Here is a 9,683-nt window from a genome sequence, read left to right as displayed (position 1 = left end):
TTCTGCACAACACCCATCACCAAACCACACCATCCAGGCAACCACACAAACACTACTGATAATACTGATTGAAACACATCCCATTTCTTTTGGATTGTTGTTGATTTATAATAAAAGGGGGACGTGCCAGTCTTTTGTTGTCTTTTCCCTTCACTGTCATGGCATAGAGCCAGGTTTGTGACACAAGAAAAAAGACAAAATCTTTTTTATAAGATATTTGTAAGGAAATGTTGAGATTGAGATTGAGTTTCTTAATAGGTCTAATGATATCATGAAAGAGCATTATTAAGGGAACTTCATTCATGAGCTCATTGCCACAGAATCAAAAGGCAAAGAGTGGAGAACTGATGTCGTATTCAGAGGTCTGAGAGTCTTGTGACAGCAAATTGAGCGTGTGTTCAGGCCAGGATGTTCTCGTCTCCTCTGCTCTATCTAGAGGTCGTAGTTTTGAAGGTTATGGAATGTGAAGGATCTTAAACATGTGTTGATCATTATTTGAAGCACGGGACGTTATAGGCACCAGCCAGCTGACCTATACAATGATCTACTGGAAAGAGATAATGATACACATCGGGGGATTTTAGTGTGCGTAGGTAAGTGTGTGATTGTGTGCGTAAATATACATTGTGCTGGTGTCTGTGGAATGTGTGTTTGTTTCTGACATAGTTTTGGGGACAAAATTACAGACAAAAGACCAAGTAACCATGTCCCCAATTGTAAAAAAAAAAAAAAAAAAGCTGATTTTTGGGACAGTGGCTAAGGTTAGGGTTAGTCTCCAGGAAATGGATGTAAGTCATGTAATGTCTTCAAAAATGACGTGTGTGTGTGTGTGTGTGTGTGTGCGTGTGTGTGTGTGTGTGTAAGACTGTTAATATACTGTTCTGTCAATGACCATGCTTTTACTGAGTCTGGTTGTGGTGTGAACAAATGAAGGCCTGTCCTTAACAGAGAAGAAATCACTAGCGATGACCTGATCAGGTTTTTTCAGCCCTGATCGAACTTTAATTTGGGTATCTACCAATGTTGAGTCTGATCTGACACTTATATTGACCTTAATGTTGATTAAATATTTATCAGACACACTGAAATAACAGCTGTAGACTACGTCACCATATTTTTCACGACTTACTTGATCCATAAACATTTTTTTAAGCTTAATTTATCAATGTGACGCACATTAACCAGACAGGTAGGTTTGATTTTAGTCTGCCATCAAGTTACACATGAAATCAACCTGCAGTCAGCGATGGTCAGCGCAGGCTAAAAACGAGAAGCTGCTAGCTGCTTTCTAGTTGGTATATTTAAAGCCCTTAAAGTCACTTTTTGAGAATTTATGGCAGTGCTTCCCAACCTTTCCCCTTGAAAAAGAAGCTATGTCTACTTGATCCCTTATATATCATACTAAATGTGATGCTTTAGTTTAATTCCATTACCAAAATGCTTTTGTTTTTATTGCTAGCTTTCTTGTTAAGTTTTGTGGACTGTGTTTGAACTGTGTCTGGAGGTGGTAGAGTCAGTGGTAGGATACTGTATGCTTTGTTTTTGTCTCCCATCGCTGTCCTGCAGTCTCTCACCGATGGTCAGGCCTCAACGTTGCCCCATCTTTCAGAGATGCAGCAGACTTGTGGTGGACCCAGAGCTGTAATCACTCTGAAGCTGAAATCACTGTTATTTTAACCCAGCAGCATGAGGAAATACTACATTCCAAACGCAGCCGTGCAAGACAGAAATGGAGCATGTAGCTTATTTCTTGCTCCCAAAATGATTCTTCGGTCAGTTTCCTAGAAGTGTTGTCTGATCTCAGTAGTCCCGTATGATGCATCATTGATACGTATCAGGTGTGTCCAGATCCCTGGATTCCTACTGGAGGCCCCATTGCCAGGGTTGCATTACCCTAAGATGGCCTTAAACACACCATAAAATCATCCAGCTACTGCAGGGATTTTGACTTGCTTGTATATGAACTCTGGCAGGAGCTGCAGGAGACAGTCAGTCACAATTTCACCAAGCACACAGGTCATCTGATACTGCCAGTCCAAAGTGAGTCATTTGGGAGATTTTTGGGAGAGATTTGATAGATTTTTCCTGTACATTTCATTGAGAGCTTGTGTTCAGGTCAAGACCCTCAGGATTCAGGATCATTAAACTCTGGCAAACATTGAGAAAATGAAAAACATGAAGTTATTCCTCTCTTTGTATAAAATAGCGTGTCATTTTGTCCCGACGTGTTGCTGTACCAGCATGCAGGCTACTGTGTGTATAAATAAATGATATGCCTTGTTAACAGCAGATCAGCTTCACAGAAGAATGAAATGCACACCATAGCACACATTTATTTATTACTGTATATCATTTATTTCCCATAGCTTTTATTTTTCACACAGTTCTGTTGAATAACACATCTTTTTGTGCTTTCAATGCACAGATTTGACATAGTAATTTGAGGCGTCTTTTTCAGCCTTCTTACGACACAGACATGTTCAATACTCTTTTGGGGGCTCATGTGATGTCCATACAAACATTCCCATTGTTTTCCTCCCACAGAATCTATCCTCTCTGGGTATCATGGTCAGTAAGTGGATTACTGCAGAAAAAGTGTTTGGTCTGTCACACCATGAAGGAATTTCCTGCACTGCTCCAGCCTGGAGATTGTCACCCAGGTCAGTCTGTCCTTCACTGTTCAGAATAATGTGTCTGACGACCATTGTGCAGGCGTGTCAGCCTGTATCTGTGCCTGCCCACTAAAACGCCAATGCCCTGACCAGTAGACCATGGGAGGGATTGTGATGAGGGTCACAGACAGGCCATTTGGCCGTTTCAGGCAATCTAATGCCAACTCACCCCTCCCCTCCAGCCAGGGAGCGGTCATCTGTGTCCACAACACAGTCCGGTGCCGGACCTGCATATTGATTACGACGCAGACAATCTGAGGCTGTACACATGGCTCACTCCACCGAGAGCATGATCAAATGAGCCAAATGACCATCTGAGTGTCATATTGTTGTTTTCTAATGAGTTTTCCATTGTGTGCTCTCTGGCACAAGTCCAGCCTGCATTTAATCACACACAGTCTTTTATCCATAGTTGTGAGTGATGAGTTTGGGGTTTCAGTTACAACATGAAAGAGTGTTTGTTCAGCTGTTCCCTGTGGTCTCGAATCCATCCTGATGGAATTCAGAGAGCGTACGAGCTGTTAACAGCCGCAACCGAATGGTGTCAAATCAAATTTCAGTCACAAGATGATTATAAAGTTTTAAAGTTGTTCACATCCTAATGTCAATTATTTTGTACCCAAAATGATCAGTTTAACCAATTTAGTCAACTGAACCAAGATGAATGTCTTTAGGGATTACATGAAGCTGCCCGACAAGAAATAGACTTGTGGCTTGTGGCTTGTGACTTGTTTCCTATAAGAAAGTTGATATATTGTCATTTGGAAAATACAAGTACAGACTCATCGGGTAGAGTAAGCAATGTAAGACTCCAAATAAACTGGCTGCCCACACAGATTATTGTTCTGTGAAGCCAGAATAACAGTCCCAAGAAAATGTGGAAGACGAGTACACTTGTGTTTCCCGCACTGCAAAAAAATAATCCAACAAAAAAAACAAGATCCACAGTAATTTTAGGAACGATACAATGTTGAAAATATAGCTTTTAGATGTTGGGTATTGACTTCACATAGAGATTTCAATTTCTATGCTACTTTTTCAGATGATTGTTGAAGTCTTAATAAACTTTATTTATAAAATGCCTTTCAAAACAAGGTGCTGCAAACATAAAAAAAAATAGGAAGTTAAAACAGGAAATAAAGTCTCGCCCACATTTTGGACCAACAAGAGCAAAGACAGAGGAGCAACTCAGTAAACAGTGACTAACAGTAATCAAGATAGAAGGAGACAAAACATGGATGACTTTCTCCAGATCTTCAAAGGATAACACAGCTTTGATTTTGGAAATGGTTCTTAATTGGAAGAAACAGGATTTGACCGCTTCTGTTATGTGACACTCAGTTAACAGTTGACAGTTCATTTGTTGGTCAAAGAAATCACAGACTCATTTGAGGTTTGCTTCATATTAGCTGCTAAAAGACCAACACAGTGCTGTATTTCATCTGAAATGACCTCAGGATCTACGATGAGGACTTCTCTTTTGTCAGGGTCAAGTTTGAAGAAGTTATCTGACGTCCAGTCCTTGATATCAATTAGGCAGCTTTACAAGGTTTGATGAGGTCAACTGAAGTGAAAGAATAGTATTGCGGGGTGTCGTCCACATAACAGTGACAAGAAATACCCTGAAATCAATGAAGAAACCAAGGGGGAGCATGATATTATTAAATACACGGCAGTCTGAAATGTTGCAGTAATACAATGTAAAAATAATAGTTCAGCATTTGGAAAGTATGCTTATGTGACTTGAAGAGTCACATGAGATGATAAATACCACTCTTGTCTCTGTGTTCAGTACGGAGCTGGAGCAAGGTATGGGTTAGCCTAGCTTAGCACAAAGAATGAAAGCAGAGGAAATGGCTAGCCTGGCTCTGTGCACTGTGTGTTTGTGTGACAGCTCAGATCATGGCTGATCTCAGAGATTACCAGGAACTCCATTTGTTTCTGTTACATTTCTCTGTTCTCTACTATTTCTGCTCATTTTTGTGCATTTATGAAATAGATTCATAAAGGCCTACAAAATAGGTTGCTCAAGTTTGCCTCAATTTGCATTTCCAAGCGCATTTGCGTCCACAATGTGTGTCTAAAATTTGCTTAGCATTCTGTCTTAAAAACGTTAGAGAAAACTTACGTTGGAAGGTGCTTTTTTATGCCACGGTAGCTGATTCTATGTGTAACACACTGTATAAAGGATATTACTATTTGGGCTCAGTGACACTTCTTAAAACCATAGGCAGGAAACCGTTTGTTTGCAAATGATGGCATTCTGTTTTTATCCATGTTTTACACAGTGTCACAACTTTTTTGGCATTATGGTTGCACCTGCTTTAATCAAATTTTTTCTCATTTTGGGGGGGAGGGCCATCTGGGAGCAGCACAACAACACAACACATACACACACGACATATTATCATGGTATAAAGCTGAAATGGTGAACATGTTAGCTGAAGGGTTGCTCATTGTTACACATCAAGACACAGAGCAGCATTAACATTCACTTAGATCCATGTTTCTGGCCACCTGCCAAATGTAAGGCCAATATTCAGTCTCATTTTAGCTGTTTTGGTTTCCACTGACTCCTGAGGGAAATATGTGGTTCTGTCTGCTAAATGCTCCACTGTGTGTTCACCAGCGAGTCGCAAACTGTGTCTGTCTGCTGTTCGCTGCTGGGCAGGTGGTGTAGTGGCTTTATCAGAGCACTTTGCTGAAAACAGCTGCCTGCCTTAAATGGGGTTGAACAGAGCAGTGAGAGTGAACCAAAACAGTGATGTCGCAGGCCATAAAACCAAAACAACAGGATATACTGCACATATACTGCACTGCATGAGACCGAAGCTGCTGCCTTCCTGTGACACAGTTAGTTACTCAAGACAAGCAGCATCTTTCACTTCATCATGTGATCAACTACCAATAAAAAAATATTATTCAGAATAGCTTTTGTCTGAAATGTCTTGGCATCTCTTAAGTGTTCAGAACTCAAATCTTTCATCTCAGTGTTTTAGAGTTTTCAGAAATTTCATATTGTGGCCTCAAACCAACCAAAGAACAGCAGCAGTACAAGGAGCGTGTCCACCCAGCCGTCAGCTGAGTGGGCCACACATCCTCCCTCTCCTGAAGCACTCCTCATTAAAGTTGCATTAGTGAGGATTCAGCTCCGCCGTACCTCCCGAGTGAAGGGATTTTTCTTCAAACTTTCTCTACCCCCATGTTCAGCAAATGCACACACAATGGATGTTGAAAGACCAATATGCTTGGCTGAGATCAGCTTGACATTTGAATGGCCATGGAAGGTAAAGCAGAATGGGAAGTGGGGACTCTCTCAGGGGCCACTTCCTCCTCACTTTTTGATTTGAAAATAATCTGGAACTCACAACATTTTGCTGCAGAGATAAGATTTAACAGATATTTAATAGATACTTATGGTAATGAAATTTCTTCATCAGCAATCGTCCCTCATTGAGGTCCATACTGAAATATCTTGACTTTGGAAAGGATTGCCTTGAAATTCATTCCTTGAGGACAAATTCGATTTACTTTAATGATCCTCTGACTTTTCCTCTTGTGTCATCAGCAGGTCAAAAATATGAAGGCCTACAACTAAATAGTGCAAAAATATATTAAACATTATATGAAGTTAATGTCCAGAAACGAAAAAAATGACTCATCCTGCATCAATAAATGTCCATCCTGCATAGTTTTACAAGGCAGACAATTTCAATTTCCATGTAGGCCCCATAGGTGAAAACATGAATAGTGTATTCAGTATGCCTTCATACTTGCATCAAATACTGTATACGAATACAAAAACTGAACACCTATCTGAATGAAATACCAAGTTTTTAGGGAGTCCCTACTTAAATACAGCCTTAGAGCCACTAGCATGGCTATACACTCTTTGGTCTCTTTGATTCCTAAAACAGAATGCAAATGCAAGTACAATATCCAAAATCCCAATTTTGGTGACCATGACCATGACCATGAGTGTGTAGGATTTGGATTTGGATTAGGATTTGACCATGAGTGTGTAGGATTTGGTGGCATCTAGTGGTGAGGTTGCAGACTGCAACTGACTGAATACACCTCACCTCACCCTCCCCTACAGAGGTCACTTAAAATATCAAAATCAGTTCCTAGAAACTGTGCTTGTTATGTCCATTCTGGGCAAAAGGACCTGCTCCCTCTATAGATCTAAAGAGCTCATTCTGAAGTAATGAAAACATAACAGTTCTTACCTGTAGGTGATAACAGGTTATAAACTCATGAAAAAATAATTCTGATTATTATATTCTATTTCTGCCTATAGAGTTCCCCTCAAATCCTATACACTGGAGCTTTGAAAGCAACTGCAGTTGAAGGAAGGGAGGAAAGAGACTGAGGGCTCTGAGAGAGAGTAAAAAAAGTTGTAGAGTGGAGTTTCAAACTACAAAATCACAACACTTATTCAATTCAATTCAGTTCAATTCAGTTCAATTCAGTTCAATTCAATTCAATTCAATTCAATTCAATTCAATTCAATTCAATTCAATATTCCTTCATTTGTCCTGCGAGGGGAAATTCCAGATTACAGCAGCATCAGTAGAGCAGATTAACATAAGAAGTGCATGCAAATTAGAAACAACATCAGAATATATACAAAAGAATGAGAATTTTAAATAAAAGAAAGAAATTGTAAAAAATTGTAAGAAATTGTAAATAGTATTTAAAGAATGTTATGTGCATGTTTTATTGCACAGCTTTTTGTACAGACTATTGCACTGATTACTTGGAGCAGTTTTTATTGTACAGTCTGACAGCTGCAGGGAGGAACGACCCGCAATGCCGCTCTTTCACACACTTTGGATGTAGTTTATTATGCACTGCTCAATTTGGTAGAATGAAAAGCTAGTTGATGTACATCATTGCCCCAACAGCTAGAATCAATTTCTGTCGAAGTCCAGCTCAAACAATTGACATTATTGGTAAAACTGTTCGTCAATCACATTACAATATGTTTTCTATTACAAACTCGATTCTAAAAATGTTGGGCCCCTGTGTAATTCATAATAAAATTGACTCCATTCATTTGCAAATGAACTGTTCACCAACAACAGTGTTCCTGAGTCCATGTAGTAATCTTCTTCATACAATCATGTGTTCACAAAGTGGTGAACCTTGGTCCATCCTTGCTTGTGAACGACTGAGCCTTTCCAGGATGCTCCTTTCATACCCAATCATGATGCTATCACCTGTTACCAGTTAACCTGTTTACCTGTGGAATAATCCAAACAGGTGTTTTTGGAGCATTCCACAAATTTCCCAGGCTTTTTGATAAATATATTGTCTTTGTACTGTTTTCTGTTGAGTATATATCAAAAAGGATTGGTAAATTATCACGTTTTAATTTATGTTTTACACAGCCTCCCTGAAGTTGCGGTTTTATGATGAATGATCTGCAGTAGATGAAAAACCGTGCAGCAAACTGATAGAAGCAGAATTCTATGTATGTAAATGTATGTAAAAGGTGTTTAGAGATTCAGGAGAGCTCTGTGCATGTGCACCTCCTCCATCTTAAGCTACCAAATGATGGTCTGAGCAGGTTTTAATGTAAACACAATTCTGTCCCAAAATGAGAACCAGAATTGCATCTAATCAGCATAAACACAGCTTCAGCTGTACTTCCTCTTCCACCTTGGCACAAATCCATTTGTTTGGTGCCAAGAAATGACCAAACAGGCGCACATACAGTGTCCGAGGAAAATAGCATAAAAACTGCGTTTGCACTGGCTTTAGCCTGCATGAAACGTGTAGTGTTTTTGGTTGGTGGAGCTCGTTGGCAGCCATTCAGAGCCAGTGAGACAGGCAACGTTTAGACCAACATCAAAACTGTGTAAAAAAAAACAAAACACAGCCCCCTCATTCATTTCAATGAGACCACTGTGCACACAAAGCTGAGAAGATTACTTGATTGCTCTCTAATTTAAGTACGGAGTTGTAAAATCCTGTCTGATAATATTATCAACCGTTCTGCAGTATGTAGTGTATGAGAAGCATTCAGACTGATGGATCTTAGCTTTGCCTGTCTAAAGAAACAACACAGTAACATAACCAGCCTAATGCAGTGTTATTTTCAGTCTTAGAAGAAGAAGAAGAAGCTGACTTGGAGGGAAACCTAGACCCTTAGGACTGAATGTATTGGATTATTTATCAAGGCTCAGCAAAAGATGAGCAGAGGCTCTGGAATTTTAAGGGCAAGGAAAAAATTCATGTATTGGCCAATATATTTTTTTCCATAATCGCATCATAAACAAATTCCAAATATGTTTATAATTTGGGAGGGTGCAGCAATTTACATTTGAACAACAATCTTTATCAAAGTTGGCAAGTAAGAGAAAACACAAGATAACAATGAACTGGAAAGTAAATTATTCTACAGAGTAGATTAAAGAAAGGAAAACAAAAGTGTATCTTATATAACTTAATAATACATACAAATGAAGTGTGTAAAAACATTAGGTGCTGTAACTCATTCCTACATATATGCCAATATATATATACACAGTTATACAGCGCAGTTCTATCTATGATAAGCCAATCCTATCAAATAATGCAGGGATTATTTGTTTTTCTTCTTCGTAACACACCATCTCACATTCCTTGAGGGGCTGCTTTCTGTTATGAACCAACTATACCTTACTGTGCTGGGTGTACTGGGTGTACAGTACTAACCGTCGTGTAAATAGCGATAAGCAAAACATTATCTTTGAGCTAAAAGTGTAAGCAGCCATTCCGAGAATTTCACAGATTCTTGGATGAACGCAAAACAAACCAGACGACATAATGACAGTGTAGAAATGTTTGAAACAACAAAACAATATTCTGAGGTCATAACAGCAACCTGGTCAGTGCAGCGGCCCGGTCTGTTTACACTTGGAAGGGGGAGACATTGCAAGTGTAACCACAGTCAAAGAATGTGTGTGTTGATTGCTATCTTACATGTCCCGTATACATTCTGAGGATAGGAATGCTGGTGGTTTT

The 9,683-nt window shown here is 39.4% G+C and overlaps 1 long non-coding RNA gene across 1 annotated transcript in view; it reads left to right on the top strand.

Moving 5' to 3' along the window:
* Positions 1–2,557: 2,557 nt before the first annotated feature.
* Positions 2,558–9,683, top strand: part of LOC143336405 (uncharacterized) — a 74,836-nt gene continuing 67,710 nt past the window's right edge. The window contains exon 1 of the long non-coding RNA XR_013078521.1: positions 2,558–2,660. This is a non-coding gene — a long non-coding RNA (uncharacterized LOC143336405). The remainder of the gene's footprint in view (positions 2,661–9,683) is intronic.

This window comes from Chaetodon auriga, chromosome 18, assembly GCF_051107435.1.
Source record: "Chaetodon auriga isolate fChaAug3 chromosome 18, fChaAug3.hap1, whole genome shotgun sequence".
Lineage (NCBI taxonomy): Eukaryota > Metazoa > Chordata > Actinopteri > Chaetodontiformes > Chaetodontidae > Chaetodon > Chaetodon auriga.
The sequence above is the reverse complement of the archived record's forward strand: the minus strand, read 5'-3'. Positions and strand labels throughout refer to the sequence as shown.